The sequence below is a fragment of the Miscanthus floridulus genome, chromosome 3, assembly GCF_019320115.1.
Source record: "Miscanthus floridulus cultivar M001 chromosome 3, ASM1932011v1, whole genome shotgun sequence".
In the NCBI taxonomy this organism is placed as follows: Eukaryota; Viridiplantae; Streptophyta; class Magnoliopsida; order Poales; family Poaceae; genus Miscanthus; species Miscanthus floridulus.
In genome coordinates, this window is record NC_089582.1 from 66749397 (window position 1) to 66769703 (window position 20307).

Sequence of the window (20307 nt, forward strand, 5' to 3'; positions counted from 1 at the left end):
CCAGTCACTTTGGCGCCGAGCCCCTGGCAGGCCATTTTTCCGTGCCCAGGACCTCGGCGCCACTGACCGTGGCGCCGAGCTCGGCGCCAGTCACTCTGGCGCCGAGCCAAGGGTCCATTTCTGAAATTCTTTCCGCCAAGGGTCTATTTGAAAGAAACTTTCGAAAAAAGGACTAAATAGTAAAAAATTCGGCCACTGATTTCACAACCAAGTGAGCACGTTGTCGAGAGCACCTTGTCCATCACCTTGAGTAAAAGGACTCCAGCTCCACTGATAGATAGCTATTTATGGAGCTAAAAAAAAAAGGCTTCTGCATTAGTGAAGTGGATCGTGTCAAAAATTTTCGAAGATGCTCCCATATGCCTTACCGCAGCACTAGTAGTGCTATTTCATCTTTTTTCTTACTATATATAGTTTTGACATGATTTTTTGATGGCATATTATTCTATTTCTCTTTCTTTTTTACCACCTGGATTTTAGAGGACCTCTCTATTTACATGATGGAGAAATTAACCTGGAGAGTGTTGGAAGCAGTTATCCACGTTCCCATTAGGCCACTATATATAAATTAAATTAAACAAATATAAATATTCTCAAAATATTACATTTTCTATTATCCAATACTTATGAGCTTACGAAATCGTGTGGTTCCAATATTCCACTGGACCAACGCTGGCCCAGTATAGTTCATATTAGTTTTTTGGTCCGTCGACGAAAGAAATGCTTGAGTAGTTTCGTTTTGGCGCGCCAAGCCGCCCAACTTGCGCGCGCTCGCTCGGAGAGAGAGAGAGAGAGAGAGAGAGAGAGAGAGAGTGTCCACCCTTCCGGCCCTCCGCCCACCCCCGCTGCGGCCCTCGTGCTCGGCGGCGAGAAGGCGAAGGATGGCAGCGGCGGAGGACGCGGAGGGCGACCGCGTGATCGAGATCGTGTCAGCGGGGGCGCTCTACCACCGCGGCGGCGACTGGGAGCGCAAATACTGGAGCTGCTCGAGGGTAAAACCGCCAAACTAGGGCATAGGGTTTCGCCTTCTCGTTCAAATCCCCTTTGCCTCACCCGACTTGTTGCTCGTTCGCCTCTCTCTCCCGGTATGCGGATTCTCTCGCGGGCGCCCGTGCTGGGGATTAAGGGCCTGTTTGTTTCCGGGACGTCGTATCGCGCGTTCGCGTTTGAGCGAACGCGGCTCCGAGGCCGCGTTTTGGGAATCGCCGACCCACGTTCGTTTTCTGCCGTGAAACGCGCGAGCGCCGCCGATCGTTTGGCGTCGTTTTCCGCGCACCTCAGCCGCCAACGCGCTTATGAGCGGAAACAAACAGACCCTAATAGTTATTGGGCGTCCATTTGGGGAATCTAGGCTAAAGTGCTGCAGCTTAGTCTGGGGATTCGAGCAGGAGCCAAGAACTAGGATGCGCATTCGCAATTTTGAAACTGAACCGTAGCTCTGCAGTAATTCCAGCTATATGCTCACGCTTTACTTTCATAGAATGCCATTACAGATAGTATGGTACATACTGCATAGTGCACAGTGATGCCATTTTTATTTTGGTAGTTTATCCATGCTTAGCTAATTCGGGATGTGTAATTTATTCTAAGGGCAAGGACCGGTACCCTTACCCGGTGGGTTACCATGCTGTCCGCCATTTCACCGGAATATCCTATGCCATGGAAATCCAACAGGGGCCCAAGGGTCCAATATTCCTGGTGAGGAATCTTCCACACCAACTTGGCTCGGATGTTTATAGAAATAGATGATGTGCTGATAAGCTCAGTCTGCAGGTTACATCCACCGAAGGAGACTCAGCGACAGGGCAGACCCCTGATATCGCTTGGAAGAACTTCCAGAAAAAGACTGGGGCTAAAGTGAAGAACTGGCAGAGGACAAAGAGCTTCCCTCAAAAGATTGATGGTGCTGAGGCATGTTTCACACCTCTAGCTGCTTCACAACTTCACATTCCATCAAAATAGTCAAAGTCAAGGTTCTTTTTTTTATGCCCACTGCCAAGATGGCATACTGTAGTTGGTAATTAAACTAGTTAAGGTTCTAGTTACTGAACATTTTACACCGCATCAAAATGGAGGCGCTATGTTATTCTTCTATTTTTGGGGTGACTTATAAGGCTTAAATAAGAGGGAGACTAATCTACTAATGGTTGCTGTGGTTGTAAGTCTAACCCTGACTCCTCCACAGCAGTTAAGTATGTATCCCCAAGCGTAAGAGCAGTTGCTTTTTGCTCACCGAAGGAAAGGGAGGGGGCATGCACACATAATGATCGAAACTTTCATTCAGGCAATCGAGAACAAAAACTCAGGAGCCCTGGCACATACACTAATTGTATCACAGGAATCCAAATATTTTATTCCTGTAGGAAACGGAAATGTGATCAATAAGAAGCAGTAGCTTGACTATTTTCTTGAATAGAAGTTGAACACGGGTAACTACACTCTGTTAACATTGTGTACTATAACCAAATTATAATCATGTTTAGTTTTGCTCTTGTCCTACTCCTATGCAGCTTTTTGGGTTCAAAAATGCATCTATTCAGAGATTGCTTCGTGAGCTTATAGTAGATTCAACTGGAGCAGTTGAACTTAACCTGCCTTGTGAAGTCGCTTCGGAGGCTGGTGCACATTTAGTTCATAATAAAGATGCATCTGATGTTTCTGAGGCTGAAGATCTATCCGTTTGCTTAGGCATGGAAAGTGGAACTCCTAAAAGAAGTATAGAGCCCAGCCAGGTGGAAAATACCTTGATAGTCCACTGCCCGGACATGTTAACTTCAGATGATAAGTGCAATGTATCCACACATAAAAATACAAACGAAGTAAGCTGAGCTCTTCTTTCTTTAAACCCCCGCTTCCCCTTGAAGTGTAGTTGGTGTTTAATCATGGATATGTCTCGCAATGGTTTTGTCAGTCAACTAGAAATAAGTTACATCATGGCTTATCTGGCCTGTTCGTAATTATCATCTAATTTTTGAATCTTGTGTGCTCTAGTGGACTTCCTTTCACTTGTTTAATGCTAAATTGTTCATGTGAGACAACGTGGGTACTTCTTTGTAGCTTCAGTAATCAGGGATTGTGCTATAAAATTCCATAGATTTTTTTTTAAATAATGCACAATATTGCTTTGCTTTATTTTCTTCATTAGTTACATAGCCTTGTTTACTGACTGCACCTCCGGCATTGTTTAATGAAGTTGTCGCCTCAGCTTAAGATTGTCTACAAACGTGGGCAATATACTTCACCACCTTTTGGCGAGAACACACTCCTTTTTATTGCCTGCATATTTCTTTTCACAAATAACATGGCTGTGTACAAAATTTTCTTGTTATCACTGTTAAAAAAATTATTAATCTGTACCACAGTCAGGATGTTAAACAAATTAGTGCAAGTTCTTAAAGTTCAGTTGTGAGCTGGTTAATCATCATCATGTGTGTAACTCGTGGATTGTAGTGCCACACTGTTACTTCTGTGTTGGGCCATTATTTGATAATGAATTAATGATTTCTGTTTTTAAATGTTCAAGGGAGATACTGTAGGTAGAGCACTTTTGCAAGATGACTCTGATTCAAGATGTGCCCTTCCATTGCTGGAAGAAGTCCCTAACAATGCACAATCCACTTCTCTTGATGATAATTTGGGAGAGCCTTCCCTAGTTTCATCTCAACAAGTTGGTTTATCTTCTGGTTCTTATTCGAGCCCTGAAAAGTCTAATATAGAATTAGCTGAGAAGGAAGTAGCAAAGTCTATGATGTCTATTTTGCTTCCCCAAGCTATTCCCCTTCTCATGAAAACTTACAAAGGGAAGAAATCCAAGCATAAAAATAAAGAAACCTCTACTGTTTCGGCGAAAACAGTTTCAGCTTACAATCCATCTGATAGTTGCTGCCAAGGTAACTAATTTTAGTTTTCTTGTTGAAATATATCTTTGTTTGAGGACTTGTTATTGTGGAAATATATTCTTTCATGGAAAATTTGATTAATTAGAGTAGTTAAAATGGTATTCCTTTTTCTTTTGATAAGGGTAACTTTCTATAGCCAAGCAAGAAGGCTACAGAAAACATAGTTTGGACTTTTGTAACTCCTGACTGATGATCCTTTTCTTCTGTAAGTTAGCTACGGCTCTGAATAATTCCTTGTTTTGAACAGGTGTAACTGTACCAACAATTATGGGTGAAGGTACAAATGAAAATAGTTCTGGAATGTGTGACCATGCGGGATCTCATCATGACATGGTTAAAAATGGCTTTGTCAATGATGACTGCAGAAATGATGACTCAGTGGTTAAATTAGATGAGATGAGTGGTTATGTTGTTGCAGATAGTTTTGAGGATGATGCACAAATTTTGGGTGACAATACGAAGAAATCAATAGGTAATCATCATCATTATCCTGAGGATGTGTGCTCTAGGGGACCTAATGAGAAGTTGAAGTTGCTAAATGGCAAAAGTGAAGTTTTTGAGTATCAGGCGAGTGTACATAATGGCAAAAATGCACCTGATGTGGTATATAATCATGAAAATGGACAATATATTTTGTCTGATTCGCTCGTTGCTTGTCTAGAGGATGAGTTCGGTGGGGAAGATAGTTCCAACCCTGCAAACTACAACCAGTTTATTGGCGATGTTAAACAATCTGAGCAGCAATTTAAGGAGCTTACAAATGTTATAAAAAACGACTCATCAGTTTCGGTGGATGTTTCATACCACAAGAACACTGGTAATGGATCAATTGATGTTTGTGCACAAGCTTTTGTTAGACATGGTTCAGCAGTTTCGAGGAATGAGGAGTGTTTAGCAAATATCTTGCCTGCTCCAGTTCATTCTAATGCACATAATGATGTTGTAAAGTGGGGTAAGCGTTATGTGAGTTCAACTTTGATTTTGCCACCTGTGAGTGAGGCAAAATCATCTTTGTTGGTCATGCGAGATGAACAACATCATACTGAAGTGCCAGCAATTGATCAGAAGGAAAATTAGGTTCCATAGTGTAAGCTATAAATGTACAAAATCTGATGACAATACTAGTTTTCATTCTGAGAATGTTGAGTTTGTTGACAAACATGTTGCTTTTGAGTCATCAGACAAAGGCATGCATTCTAGTGATGGGTCACAAAGAGTAAGCACCACTAAAGGTTGTCCTGTTGGTGACAGAGTTAAAGCAGACTAAAGGAAATTCGCTTGGCAAAGTGGAAGAATGTCAAATTGGATGTAAAAATGGTAATAAGAACACGATGCTATCTGTATGTGGGGAAGGCAATGTTTGTGAACACATATCTCCAAAGGGTGAAAATGATGTTTTTCATCACCAACCAGATAATGCCCTTTCTATGACCAATAGTACACATGGTTTAGTATCTGCATACAGAAGAACACAAGCAAGAAGGTCAGATCATCACCTAGAGCTGGTGGGATGCTACCTGCACCCATTGCCTGTCTTGTCTGTCATGTTAAATGCTAAAAATCATAACAGCTTCTATATTTATGTATTGTGTGGCCTTTTGGAGAGCTGCCAAAGATTCCTTTATGTTTACACTATCACTCCTAAAGACCAGAAAGATGCGCCACCATGTTTTGTTGGTTACACTCCCCTTGTACTACCCACCTTGGACCATTCTTCAACAGGAAATGTAAGAGTTTTCTGTGAGCACAGTTTTTCCCCCCCGGGTGATGCAACATTGCACTAAATTCCTTGCACTTCTGTTCTTTTCAGTTTCCGTTTGGAAGATCTGGTTTGCATTTTACACCTGATGGCCAGTTTCTGGTCCTCCTGAGCAGCATCAGAATACCTTCTTGCAGGTTGTAATCATAATCCCTTAGTGACATGCCGGAAAATGTTGTATATACTTCCTCGGTCCACAAAAGGACGCAATTCTCACTTTTCGAGAAGTCAAATGATTTGAAGTTTGACTAAAGTTATATAAAAGAGTACAAACATTTATTATATAAGATAAGTACCATTAATTTAATTATGAAATATATTTTCATAGTAAACCTAGTTGAAGACATAATAAATATTAATACTTTAAACTATAAACTTGGTCAAAGTTAATTAATCTAGTTTGACTTGCACAAATCCTGTAGTTGCATCCTTTTGTGGACGGAAGGGAGTATACCTTATGCTGGTGCTGATTAAATATTCTTATTGACAGGATACAAAACATTGATTGCTTGTGCTCAGTGTGCAACTTGGGCCGATGCGAAGATAATTCTTTAAAAATTGTATCTGTTAACTTGGGTTATGTTTCACTTGTAACCAATTTGATGCCTTATGGGACAGTGTCGTGCATTCTGGTATTTGAACCAAATTACATTGTAGCTACTGAAGATAGCAGAAACTTGCATATCTGGGAAATGGTCGATGGGTGGAGGTACATATTTTCTGTAGTATCAACATTATATGTGTCCCTTTCCATCTCATGTTTTAATACCTCTTTTTTTAAATTACAATTTTACTATGTGCAAAGTACAATATTCTAGTAATCATCTACTTTTCATGTTAAAAGGTTGGATTGAATGGTTGTGCTCTATTGGAAATATTATAGCAATCTATTTATATGTTTGAAATGAAGAAAATTAGAATACATTCCCTGTGCAATAGAAATCAGAACCTTACATTAGCCAAGACTTCGGACACACCACTCACTTGATGCACTCAAATTTGTCAATAAATCATGTCTTATGAAAAAGTATTGGTATTAAATAAAAGATAAGAGTTTCTAATGATCTGTTGGGTTCATGGTTTTAAATTGCGGGCTATGACATTTAGCGGTAGCCTCCTTCGGAAGCTATAAAAGCTATAGCAGGATATATCGAAAGCTATTTCATTTAGAGTGCAAATTGAAGAAGTCTGGGAAAAAACAGTTCTGCTCTGAGTACCTATTTGGTTGTCTTGTGGATGTCCTAGTCTTTCTAATGAACACATGCTAAGCACATTGTTTAACGTTTTTCAAGTGTCTCAGTATTTCTGTGATGCATTAATCATGCACCATGTGTCCATGTCCATGGTTGTACTTCCTTTTGCTTTGGCATTACCATCATGATTTTGAATCATATTTACTGCAGGAGTTCCCCTTAAACTTGATTTAGATATCCATACTAACTCTTGATGGGTGTAATCTATTCCTTTTTTTGTGTTCACAGTGAGATATCTGAGCAGTATGTGATTCCTAGTTTGGGTAACATGGGTCCTGTACTGGAGCTTCGAAGGATGCCAAAAAGCACATCTCTCATTATTGGCCATGATGGCGAAGGTGGCTTTTGTTTGTGGTATGCTCTAGTATCTCAGTTTTGTCACTTGTGTATTGTGCAGTGCCAAAGGGAATTATTGCAGTCACTGTTGATGTGGTAGTTATCTTTGTTAGGGATTTGGTCAGTGCATCTCGAATGCTTCATGCCAGTTATATCCAAATGCTTGTCATATAAATTACAATGTGGTGGGGAGAGAATACAAGAAATGATCTGAGCCCTCTCTCATGCAAGATGTCTTCCCGTGTCAATTTGGCATAGAATTTTCTAGAATTAGTGTTGCAGCACACAGAAGAGTCCTATCTTAAGTTTGTTCAGGCCCAATATCTAGAAGGTTCATAGATTAAGTCAAATATAATGTCCTCTGTTTAAGTCCAATGATGGGGTGCATGGAGGTGTTGTCATTAATACGCATATAAGTGGGGTCAATCACTCTATCTACCATCATAGAGACAGCTTCAGTTACAATGGTCTGGGACATCTCTCCATCATTTAAGGATGGCAACAGGGGCGGGTTCGGATTGGGTGGAGTCTCTAGGGCACCCAAAACCGAAACCCGAACTGAAAACCCGAATCCGCCCCGAACACCAATTTGGGCGGAAATCCATCCCCGAAACCGAAGCCCGCGGATCCTCGAAACCCAACGGATTATCAAAAACCCGAAACATTGAGCCGAGAATCCGTGAGGATGTGCTGGCCGCCTGGCCCAATGCGATGAGCCGCTGCCTGGGGAGCACCACGCCGCCGCCGCCTGCGCGTCTGCGGCTTGGGGCTTTGGGGGCGCCGCGCGGTCCTCGCCGCCGCCTGCGGGCCTGCGGCTGGGGCCTGGGGGGGGCGCCGCGCGGCCCGCTGCCGCCGCTTGCGGGAAGCGTGGGGTGGCACCTGCTCCGGCTAGGGCGCGCCGGCCCTTGCTCCTCTGCTTGCTGTGACTGGGCACTGGGCGCTGAACGCGAGGGCCTGAGGACGAGCCGCAAGTGCTGGCCTGAGGACCGAGAGAGAGAGAAGCAGAGAGGTGCGTGGTTGGGTGCGGCGTGCGGCGCTGGGTGGGTGCGAGCCAAGTTTTTCTAGGCGCTAGGCGAAATCTAGGCGATGACCCCTAGCCTAGCGACTAGTCCAGCCTAGGCTAGCCTAGGCGATGCTAGGCGTTTTGCCAATTTAGTATAATATATAATATATATAGCATAATATATATATTTATATAGCAGAAATCATGAATAATTTAGATAGACATACCTTAGGTCCTGTAGGCTGTAGCAATCAACCAATCTGAGTTTCAGAACTATGCAATCAGATTTCAGAACAAGCAATCAGATATAATGATATATACATGCAGTACTACAGCAATTCACAGATTCATACTTCAGATTTCAGAAACAGAGGAGAGGAGAGCAGCAGGGAAACAGAGCAGAGCAGTTCAAGGGAGCAGAGCAGAGCAGGGGAGGACATACCTTCGGCTTCGGGCGTCGGCCTTAGGGGTTGGGGCTCTGCCTGAGGGAGATGACCGCCGGGGAGGGTACTGGGCGGCGGGGAGTTGGCCTGGCGGGGAGGCCCTTCGAGGCTTCGATGCGGGGAGGAGGACGAGCTGGGCGGAGACCGGGGAGGAGTGGAGGAGGACGAGGTCGGAACGGACTGGCGGGCGGGGAGGAGCGTCGGCGCCGGCGGAAGCTACTTCCCGGCGGAGAGGAGCGTCGCCTGGCAGCGGTAATAGCGTCGCGCGGCTTCGGTACCCATACGCGGCCTTATCCGTCGCGCCCGCGTGGCAATTTCCCCCCGGCGCCAACCTTTCCCGCGCGCGCGTTCGCCGGCCGCCACATAATATTTTGCGCGCGCTGGGAAACCCGGGCCGACTCGAGTCGATTCCGCACCGCCTAGGGCTTCTGGGCGCCGCCGAGTCGCGCGGAGGCGCCGCCTAGCGCCGCCTAGGCGCTCCCGTCGACTTGAGGGGCGACTACCCCCCTAGTCCAGGCGCCGGGCCGTAGCCTAGCGACTAGGCGCGTCGTAGTCGTCGACTTTCAAAACTTGGGGTGCGAGAGAGGGCTGAGGGATCTTATATACCTAGGGTTGCTAGTTGGGCTACTAGTGGGCTGAATCTTACGGGGCCCGATGGAGCTTTGTGGGTGGAATTAAAGATCCGCACCAAAACCGCAGCATTTCGGGTATCCGAACCCGAAAAAAACCGTGGGAAAAAATCAGGCCCTGAAACCGAACCCGAAACCCGCGGATATCCGCCCTGAACCCGATCCGCTGCCATCCTTACCATCATTCCCACCCATCCGATCATTAAAAGAAATGGAAATGTCTTTTTCTGTTCTGTTTCTTAAATGGATGGATTTGCTTGCATTGTATTTCAATTTCTTTTTGGCAGTGCTTGGTAAAGAAATGCGAAAGTGGAGTAGAAGAGATTTTGCTGCATTCATGTGGCACAGAAGCTAGTTTGGAGTAGAAGAAATTAGGGATGTTATTCTTTGTTTTGTCACTGTTCGCATATCATTTACAGAAACTGGATGAGCAAGAAAATGGTGACACTAAAAGTTACTCCCTCCATTCTAAATTATAAGTCGTTCTTCGTTCTGGGAACGACTTATAATTTAGAATGGAGGGAGTAATTAACAACAGCAATTTTTACTAAAATTGTGCCTTTTTTTTTGCTCTGAGATGCTAAAAGGCTAAAATATTCATAGCTCGGTCCCATATATGTTATCATGTAAACAGTTTTGAGACCAGTTATATTATGTCTGAAATTCCGAGTCAATACACAAGTAAGTTGATCAAATGGGAGAATATAGTATATGCTTCAGAAATATAAGATATGCTTCATAAATGGGAGGAACTAGCAACATATTAACGAATAGATCAGAACATACTTATTATGTGTGTGGTTCCAGCAGCAATGCAAGAACTAGCTAGACGATTACTATAACCTGCATCTAGTTAGCTGTGTATTTTTAGGGATTCATTGTTGAAGGAAAAAAATGTTAGTGGTCAAGTTGTCCATGTATCATGTATATAGAGATAGATATGTGATGTATTATGTATATGGAGAATAGAGATGAGATGCAAACGGGTCTGCAGGCTGCAGCCTAGTGGTTGTAGTGAATTAGTAGCACCCAGCAGGCCTGGGTTCGACTCCCCACGGGCTAGGTTAAAAAAAAAATCCCCCTCACCACTATGAGAAATATGTGGTCTATTGACTGTTACAGCAAAATACGTGTCTGCAGGTGCCTCCTGGCAGTCAGTGGTACGTCCTGGTAGTTGGGGTTTGGGGGGTTTTCTTGTGAACGACTTATTTTGTCTTAGTGCAACACCCACCGGGGGAGGTATTTTCCCAAAGCAAGAGTTTTATATGTATTCCTTATGTATTAAGGAATGAGAAAATTAGTCTCCAGTTGTTCCCTCCCAATCAGTCTGACACTTGATGGCAGCATTGACAGGCGGCTGCTCAAGGGTGAATGCCCTACCTCCAGGCCTTGGGCCTGCACCCAGCAAAAATTGAGAAAGAGGAGGAAAATGGAAGATGTGCATTATGAACAGTTGAACACGAATCTTTTTTTTTTGAACGCAAAGTTGAACACGAATCAGAATGCAAGCTGCTGGACATCAGCCAGCCGTCAGGTGGCAGTTAGACCACAAGGGCAGGGATAGAAGGGGATTTGGGATATTGGGTCTATTTCTTCTTGCTTCCTTTAATGGTACATCTCCTTTACTTATCCCCAACCCTAACCCTACTCAGGGATAGAAGGGGATTGGGATATTGGATCTAACCCTACTGACCCATCTGACTGCGGATCACAATGTGGTTGAAATTACGTTCGAGTACTCAGGCTCTCAGTACATTCTCAAAGTGAAATTAATATTCTGGTTTCTGAAAAGACCAATGCACTTACAATTCATATTGCATAGTGAAGGGTTCGCTTGTCTGCTCTTCTTACTTTGTGTTAAGTATTAACAAGCTTGAAAGATGGTGCGCAAAAATGCTACAATGATGCTTGACTCTGCTATGAAGTGAATCATGTTAACAACATCACGCCATAACAATATAACCATGTGTTCATTTGTGCATGTTGACAAGTTGAGTTGACCTGTACTCTATGAGTTTCAATTAGCCTTTAAACATGCTTCTTTTTGATAATCGGCTTCATATAAGAGACATGATTTGAAATTAAATAATTTTCTTAGGGACATCTCCAAGCGCACACTATTGGCAACTTTTGCAGCTCCAGGAAACACAGTCTTCCAGATTCTGCCAGTTGGCTTCTGTAGTCTGCAGGAGGATATTATTCATGCTCCAGTTGATGACATAGATAAAAAGCTACAAGAGATCACAGTCAGTGACTTGTCCAGAAAAAATGACAGGGAGAACTTTATGATGCCACCAAGAGAAGATATAGCAGTTTGGGTACTGATTTCTTCTGCTTCTGTGGCTGAGTATCAACATGATCTTCGAGCCAAGGAAAACAATGCCCGATGGAGGCTAGCTCTGCTAGCGAAGAAGAGAGTTTTTATGGGAAATGTTTTGGATACAAGGTACAGTCGCTTCTCCATGTACTGTCATGCCATACATTGATTTTTCAGAAAAAAACCACATGCTGAGAATTGCTCTCATTTTTGTTAATGGGTTTGAATATATGATACCTTAAAAATTTTTTAAGTAAATTTCACAGAAGTACACATGTTGGCATGTTGCCATAAGTATTAAGAAGTATAGACTTACAATTGCATCTCACAGAACTGTATATTTATCTAAAGAGATTATCAACAATTCTAATTAAGCAACACTGAATTCTCAAAAGGTGGCTTTCAGTTTCAGTAGGTTTTCTCAACTTGCTAGCTTACTCCTGACAACTTGCTATAACGGGTCATGATGTTCGTGCATAACATGGCCTGGCCAACTTATCAGCCACCATGATGGACAATCTGATTCCTCAAAATCTGTGTACTAGTGTTATGAGTGCTGACCAGGTGTGGTACCTGTATCGATGTGCTGCTGTAGCAAGCAACAATATTTCAGCGGTTGGCCTAGAGCTAAACCTTTATCACTTATATTTAAGAAAAAAAAGTCTATATGCACCCCCCCCCCCCTCCCCCCCAACGTTTAGCAGTGTGTCAAGCTTCACCCTGATGTTTAGAAGTGTCTACTTCATTCCCTGACCTACAAACTAGATATACTATCCCCCTATCTATCCAAAATCGTTTGATCTACCACTTAGGTGATTACATTGAGTGGTTTTGCCTTGTTGGGCCCATATATCAGGTGATATCTTATATCAACACAATTCATAAATTTTTCTTATGAAATCAAATGAAGATAAACCTTATATCAAAACTGTAGAGTTTGACTGCGATCTACTATTTTGTAGTTGACAATTATTTTATTAGAGATCATCTAGAAGCCCATTAAAAAAAATTAAATGAAGACAATTATGTTAGAATATAAAGTGAATTGCCCATCTGATATGGCTAGGGAACTGGATGGTTTATTCAGGATCTGAGGATTATTCAACAATGGCAGCAGCAGAGCCAGTTCGCCTTCCCTGGTCTCCTTCTGCTTATCCCTCTCAATCAGCTGGCCCTTAGTTATATCCCCCTAATGGCCGGCTGTGCACTAACATGCACTCACAATGACCAAATCTCCTATTCGTACTCCCCAGATCCTAACTTGGCCGGCTGTGCACTAACATGCACTAACAACCTGCTGACCAAATCTCCTATTCCTAGTCTCCAGCTCCTAACTTAGCAGCAGCCCAGAATTAGACACTGGTGGTTGTTGGCGCCTTCTTTTAGTGTACCGCTTTCCAATGAAAGAGTCCACAACACTTCCACCCTCCTTTCGAAACAGCTCGTCCTCGAGCTGTAATTTGGGATAAGTGGTTGTGAATTCTTCCAGCAGCTCCTAGGTGGAATTAGCAGGGCTCTGGCCAAGGCATTGCACCAGGATTTCCCACACACCATGGTTGAGACGAGCCCGAGCAATGTGACTTGTTTATGGAACAGCATGGCCGTGGATCACTGTTGGCAGTGGAACGATGTCAGCTGGGGCCCACCATGGAACTTCTTTAGGAATACCACGTGGAAGACAGCCTTGAGGGCCTCGAATGCAGTTGTCGCCGCGTCTGTCCATCGGAACATGTCGCGCTTGAGGAGGGCAGTCAACGGCGTGGCAATGACGCCGTAGTTGTTGATGAAGCACCGGTAGTAGCCTGTGAGGCCGAGGAAGCCACGCAGAGCACGGAGGGTTCGTGGTGTTGGCCATGATTGCACCATGTCGACTTTGGCCGGGTCCATGGCCACGCCCTCCGCCGAGATAGGTCGGGGTGGCGGCGGGGACGACGGGGTGTTCGAAGAAGTCTCTGAACTTGGCGAGGAGCGGTTGCAGTAGGTCCAGGCGATCCATGGCATGGAGGATGGGACCACGCGTCACGCCAATGCCAGTCCACTGAGCGCGGTGGTTCTGGTGCTAGAAGGCCATAGTCTGGTCATCGAAATCCCATAGGATGGGGCCCAAAGACTTGAGCCAGTGACAGACTAGCCCAACACTAGCTCGTAATCGGCGAGGGGCAGGTCGAAGAGGTCCATGGAGAAACCCTCACCCCCGGCGGTGACCTCCACGCTGCTGCAGACCCCATCGAAGGGAACATGGTCCTCATTGGCGACACCCACAATGAGTCTCGGCCGTGACGCTGGCGTGAGGCCAAGACAGCGAGCGGTGTCGCAACCGATGAAGGAGTGCGTGGAGCCGCAATCCACCAAGGCGCGCAGTGAGGCACCCTTGATGGTGGTGTCCATGAGCATCGTGTCCGCCGTGGTGACACCAGTAAGGGCGTGGAGGGATATTTCCACGTCCTCGTTGTCGGAGGTGTCATTGGTCGCCAGAGTGTCGCCGGAGTGTCGTCCATTGGAGCGTCTTCCGCTAACTCCATGAGGTCGATGCCCTTTATTGTGCAGGATTTGTGGTGATCCTTGGTGAACTTCTTCGGGCAGTTGAAGCAGAGGCCGTCAGTGCGACGTTGTGCCATCTCCTGTGGTGTTAGGCGCTTGTATCGGGCACCGGGAGGCGGTGGCGCGCCTTTGGTGGGTGCTGGCGGCGTCTGGACGGCGCCAGAGGTGGTGTGTGCGGCTCAGAAATGGCCGCAGGGGGGCGTGGTTGGGCCGCCGGGTTGGTGCGAGGCAGGACACGCGGCACAGAGGAGGCAGCAGGGTCGTCGTCGTCATCATCGTCCAGTTCCAGGCGGTGCTCGAAGGCCCTGGCGAGCCCCAAGGCGTTGTCGAGGGACTGCGGGCATTGCAGTTCGACGTCCGTCTGCAGAGGGATGCGCAGGCTGCCCGTGAATGTGTCGATCTGGTCCCATTCGTCGAGATTGCGGCAGTGGGTGAGCAGGGGAAGGATTTGTGCCTTGTACTCCTCCATTGTGCCTGTGCGGCGCAACTTCATGTGGGTGCTGAGGGGATTGCTGCGCATTGGGGGGGGGCCTGAACGTGCGCTAGACCTTGTCGACGAAGTCCAGCCAGGTGGGCGCACCGCGGTTTTCCCCCAAGGCGGTAATACCAATCTTGGGCAGTGCCCTCCATGTAGAAGGACGCGTACCAGACACGTTCCTCGTCTGGTGTACGGTGGGTGCGGAAAAACTGCTCCGCCGCTGTAGCGCGAGAAGCAGAGTTTGTGCGTCGGCGGCTTGCGCAGTGGCGGGTTGGGGGTCTCTAGTTTTTTAGGCGCCTTGTTGTGGTTGGAGGTGCCGGAGGTCATCTTCTTGGACCGTAGGTGGTTGACGGCCACCGAGAGGCGGCTCTGATCCCCCTTGACCGTCGTGACCTCGTTCTTGATGGAGGAGAGATCGGACCGATGGCGTTCATGGCGGCCATGAGATCGGCCGGCGAGGAGTCACCCATTGCAGAGGATTAGCTGTCTAATACCAGGATGATATGGCTAGGGAACTGAATGGTTTATTGTGGATATGAGGATTATTCAACAATGGCTAAACCTAAACAATGGCAGCAGCAGAGCTAGTTCGCCCTCCCTGGGAGGCTCTGAATGACAAAACTCTGCTTTTGCTTATCCCTCTCAATCAGCTGGCCCTTAGTTGTATCCCCCTAATGGCTGGCCTTCTGACCAAATCTCCTATTCCTACTCTCGAGATCCTAACTTGGTCGACTGTGCACTAACATGCACTAACAACCTGCTGACCAAATCTCCTATTCCTAGTCTCTTGCTCCTAACTTGCAGCAGCAGCCCAGAGTTAGCCACCGGTGGTTGCTGGCGTCGCTTTCTTCTTTTAGTGTACTGCTTTCTAATGAAAGAGTCTACAACACCATCTTCCTCGTAAGCTTAAGCTTTTGGGTTGAACTGGTTAGTGCACGCAATTCAATATGGTATCAAAGCTAGAGGTCTTGAGTTTGAATTCTGGCAGGCACAATTAAATAAATAATTGTTATCCGCTCCTATTCCATGTCTAAGGCCCAAGGGAGCCTTCACGTGAGGGGGAGTGTTGGAGTATATAAGTGAGTTGCTCACCTCTTCCCATTAGCTTAAGCTTTTGGGTTGAATTGGTCGGTGGATGCAACTCAATATGATATCAAAGCCAGAGGTCTCTATTTCGAATTCTGGTAGGCACAATGAAATAAAATAATTGTTGTCCGCTCCTATTCCGCGTCTGGGCCTGAGGGAGCCTCCACGTGAGGGGGAGTGTTCGAATATAAAGTGAATTGCCCATCTTCCCATAAGCTTAAGCTTTTGAGTCATGTGGAGGAGTGTTGGAATATAAAGTGAATTGCCCATCTTCCTCGTAAGCTTAAGCTTTTGGGTTGAACTGGTTGATGCATGCAACTCAATAAATCACATGATCTTAAATGAAAAAATTCAATGGGAAAGTTTTAGATCTCTCTAAGCAATGCTTTGGTGCAGAATGTTTCTCCATCTGAGGTCATTAAAAAATTCCAAAAATTGAATTGCAAAATATGATAATTTAAAACAAATATTTGAGCCTCCAAACTATCTCAAGTAAAAAAAGTTGTCAGCTACAAATTTATAGATCTCATCAAGGGCTACAAGTTTGATATAGACAATGTCAACATCTGAAATCATTTACAAAACAAAAAAATGAATTTCAAAATCTGATAACTTAAACGAATATTTGATCCTCTAAACTATCTCAAGATAAACAACTTGTCAACTACAATTTTATAGATCACATTAAGGGCTGCAAATTTGGTATAGACAATGTCAACATTTGAAGTCATTTGAAAAATTAAAATTAAAATTTTGAATTTCAAATCCAGTAACTTGAAACGATATTTGAGCCTCTAAACTATCTCAAATAAAAATGTTGTCAACTAAATATTTATGGATCACATTATGAGCTACAGCTTTGGTACAGACAATGTTAATATCTGAAGTCATTCGAAAAATTCAAAAATTTGAACTCAAAATCTGATAAATTAAAACAATTATTTGGTCTTCTAATGATCTCAAATAAAATAGTTGTCCACTACGAACTTGTAGATCGTGTCGAGCCCTCTAATTTTGATATAATGTCTGTCTTCATTTGATTTCATATGAAAAAAGCTACGAGTTATTTTGAGATATAAGGGACCACATGACATGTGGACCCAGCAAGGCAAAACCATCCACTGAAACCACCCCTTTTCCTTTTCTTAATTGCTTAGATATTATGTTAGCTTCAGGTTTGTTAAGGGCCAGTTTTGGCAGTGCTCTGCTCCGCTCCACTCTGCGAGATTCGGTACAATGCAGCAAAATGCCGCTGCACCCGCCTGCTCCGCGCGTGAAGCACTCCGGTTTTGCACTGCAGGTGGGGAGTGGAAAAAGCCTGTCCCCCATGCTCCCCAGTACTCTGCTCCGCTCCGCTACCTGCCGCCCTTCTCCCTCCCTTGCCGCCCTTGTCTACTGATTCATAGCCAGCCGACTAGATTCATGGAGGAGCATGATTCGCTGGTGGTCCGACCCCGATCGATGTGAGGAGCTCGATTCGCCGCCATCGACCTTGACCTGGCCACGTTCTTGTTCTGTGCCGCCGTCTCCTGGAGATGGAGCGACGAGAAGCTCTACCACATGGTTTATGTGGGAACCTAGCGCGTCTGGGAGGAGCAACAGGGAATTGCTTGGAATCATAGGGAAAGGGACCATGGGCAGAGGATCCCTGAAGGGGTTTTTGGCTTTTCAGTGACCCCTCAGAACCCAGGGAAGGCAATCCCTGTAGGGAATATTTTCCTGGGACCATTTAGAAACGAAATGGATAGGAGTCCCTGCTACTAAAACTTATTAGTCAAAATCAATCATAACAATGAAGAGAGTTCTGCAACTTTTTTTCTCGAATGACGTAGGAGAGCTACGTGTCATTTCATTCAGAGAGAGAAGTACAAAGAGTCGAGTAACATAACCCAACTCAAGAGGGGCCACCTCCCACACACCCCCCAAACACAAAACCACAAAAGCTCCATGGGCTGGAGCAAAAAGGACACGATCAGAACATGACCAAGGATCCTGACCTAACACCCTGGGGCAGTGAGCTCAAGAGAGTTATGAAACTCAAAAATCAAAAGTAATTGCACGAGGTTCATTCACCTAATACAGCCTCAAAGACTACTCAACATTCATCGGCCTAATACAGCCTCAAGGGAATTGGGGCACTAAATCCTTCTTGCATGGGTTTCCGAGTGGTCATCTAGCAAGGGGAGCTGGCTTTGTGGGTCTCCCATCTAGGGAGTAGTCTGGGATCCCCACTGGGGTTGAGGTTTCCAAATGAGCCCCTAGAGTATCATCATGGCGCATAATTCCAGAACACCAAAAGAAGGGATTTAATTCCCTGGTCGTGCTAGGGGCTTGGATTATCTGGACACATCGCAATGCTTGTGTATTCGAGGGAGCGACTCCTAGTATGCCAAGAGCTCTCAGCGTCACTAGTGATGAACAGCGTCTTTGGGAGATAGCAGGCGCGCGGAGCCTCTCTTCTTTGACTGGTCCGGCTCATGAAGAGTAGTAGGTTGGTGTCTGGGGGTGTCGGTCGCTTGTCTCAGTTCTAACAGGCGCGCTTGTAATCACAAAATATTAGAGTGGCGTGTGTAGTGTGTGTTGGTGTTTATGTTTGTGGTTGTGTTGCCCCCTTTTCTTCTTAATATAATGATACGCAGCTCTCCTGCGTGTTCGAGAAAAAAGAGTATCCCATCTACATCATGTATGTCCTCTCCAAAATCCAGTGCCCTCTTTCAATAGGGCTATTCCGCTCCAAGACCTCACCATCTGACCACCCCGACAAATGTTTATTACAATCAAGAAACCAATCCATATCACCTTGACTGTCATCTCACTGTCCATGCTGGCTATCCCTCGGACTATTTCATCTTCATATATAGAGACTGAAAGTGGAAACTGCCATGCTGGGGCTATTGTTAACATTGTAATATAGGATGCAATTCTTAAGAGAGTTACATTTAGATTTTTATATGAGGAAACTAATGTATGAAGTTTGATTAGTTTGCTACCTTAACGCTCCTCATCGTTAAAGATATGCTTGAAATACTCAGGTTCTCAGTTGAATTTTTGGCAGTTTGTCAGATGTATTTTTTGTTTTTGTTTTTCAGAGTTACTGCTTTAGATGCTTGCGGTAACTATGGATATGCTGGGACACATGCTGGTCTGCTGTATTTGTGGGAATTGTCTTCTGGGAGAAAAGTGACTGGTACACAGTGTTTCAACCGTAAGTGATACATTACCATGTCTTGATGTTTGATGTCATGTTGTAATGTCGAAACATGCTTATTCACTGAGGGCCATCTTCATTCTCATCTTGAGTGAACAAATTAAATCATATCAACATCATTATTATTATTATTATTATTATATATATATATATATATATATATATATATATATATATATATATATATTCACTTAACGCATATAGTTCCACATTTATAATGAAACATGGTTGCTAAATAGTAGATTTTACTAGGAATTAGGTATGGATACCATGGCTAAGCTACTCCGAGCTCTTTTCCACCTGTGGGCATTAATTCAGTGTGCCTGACAATGTTAACCATAATTTCTTCCTATTATGATCTGTTTTAGAGTGAATTATGTGTTTGTGGTACGAGTCAGTTCGTTCTAATCAAAGTCGTGCAACCAGGTGGACGAGTCTCCTGTGTTGCTGTTGATTCCAAATCAGGTGCAGTGGCAGTGACTGATGGTGGATGCCATGTATTACTTTACACACAGGACAAGGTACAAACTGATGCCGGAGCACATGGGCACATACCTGTTTAGGATGAATAAAGTAACCATTGCGGCAAGCTAATAGAAGTTTTGCAATTGTGTATATATAGCTTACATTTTGCTGCGTGTATAAGGTTTTGGTCTGTTCTGTACTTATTTTTCTGGCACTATGCAACACAGCAAGGATAGTTTGCTCTATGTTTCTCCATCTGCTTGACCTGTTTAGTAAGATACTGTAGATGTCTATGTCAGCAAGTATGTATCCTCTGTGGATAGACAATAGGTGCTGAAACACTATCGGCCTGTTCGCTGGTTGGTTTGGGCTGGCTGATGCTGGTTTATTGTGAGAGGAAAACACTGTTGGCTGGCTGGTTTGGGCTGGCTGAAACCAACAAGCGAACAGGCTGTATGACTCAAGGACGAGGAAGCATGACTAAAAACTCGCCAGACTTTTAGGCAAGTGATGTGTAGGTGTTAAGGCTAAGCATATGCATTTCATGTGCATAGCACTATTCATGCATACATGTGCGGATGTGCCCTTTTATGACATTTTGGAGACGTTTTTGTTGATAAGAGAATGATGCCCTAGGTGATTTAAAACATTTTTGAAAATGTCCTCACTTATAAAATATGAGACCCTAGCCGAACTACCCCATAACCCTCAAATTAAAATGTGTTTAATTAATTTTTTAGAAAAAGAAATATATGCAAATTATTTAAGTCGGAGGTGTAGAGTGCAAAAGTTTGATATACATGAAATGTTAATTTCTGGCAATGATTAGGGCTGCTTAACCTTTTATTTTGTATACACACTTAAAAATGTGACAACATGAAAGTTGCAGT

The 20307-nt window shown here is 44.5% G+C and overlaps 1 pseudogene; it reads left to right on the top strand.

Moving 5' to 3' along the window:
• The first annotated feature begins 750 nt into the window (after nucleotides 1-750).
• On the top strand, nucleotides 751-20002 carry LOC136545912 (uncharacterized; annotated as a pseudogene).
• Nucleotides 20003-20307: the final 305 nt, after the last annotated feature.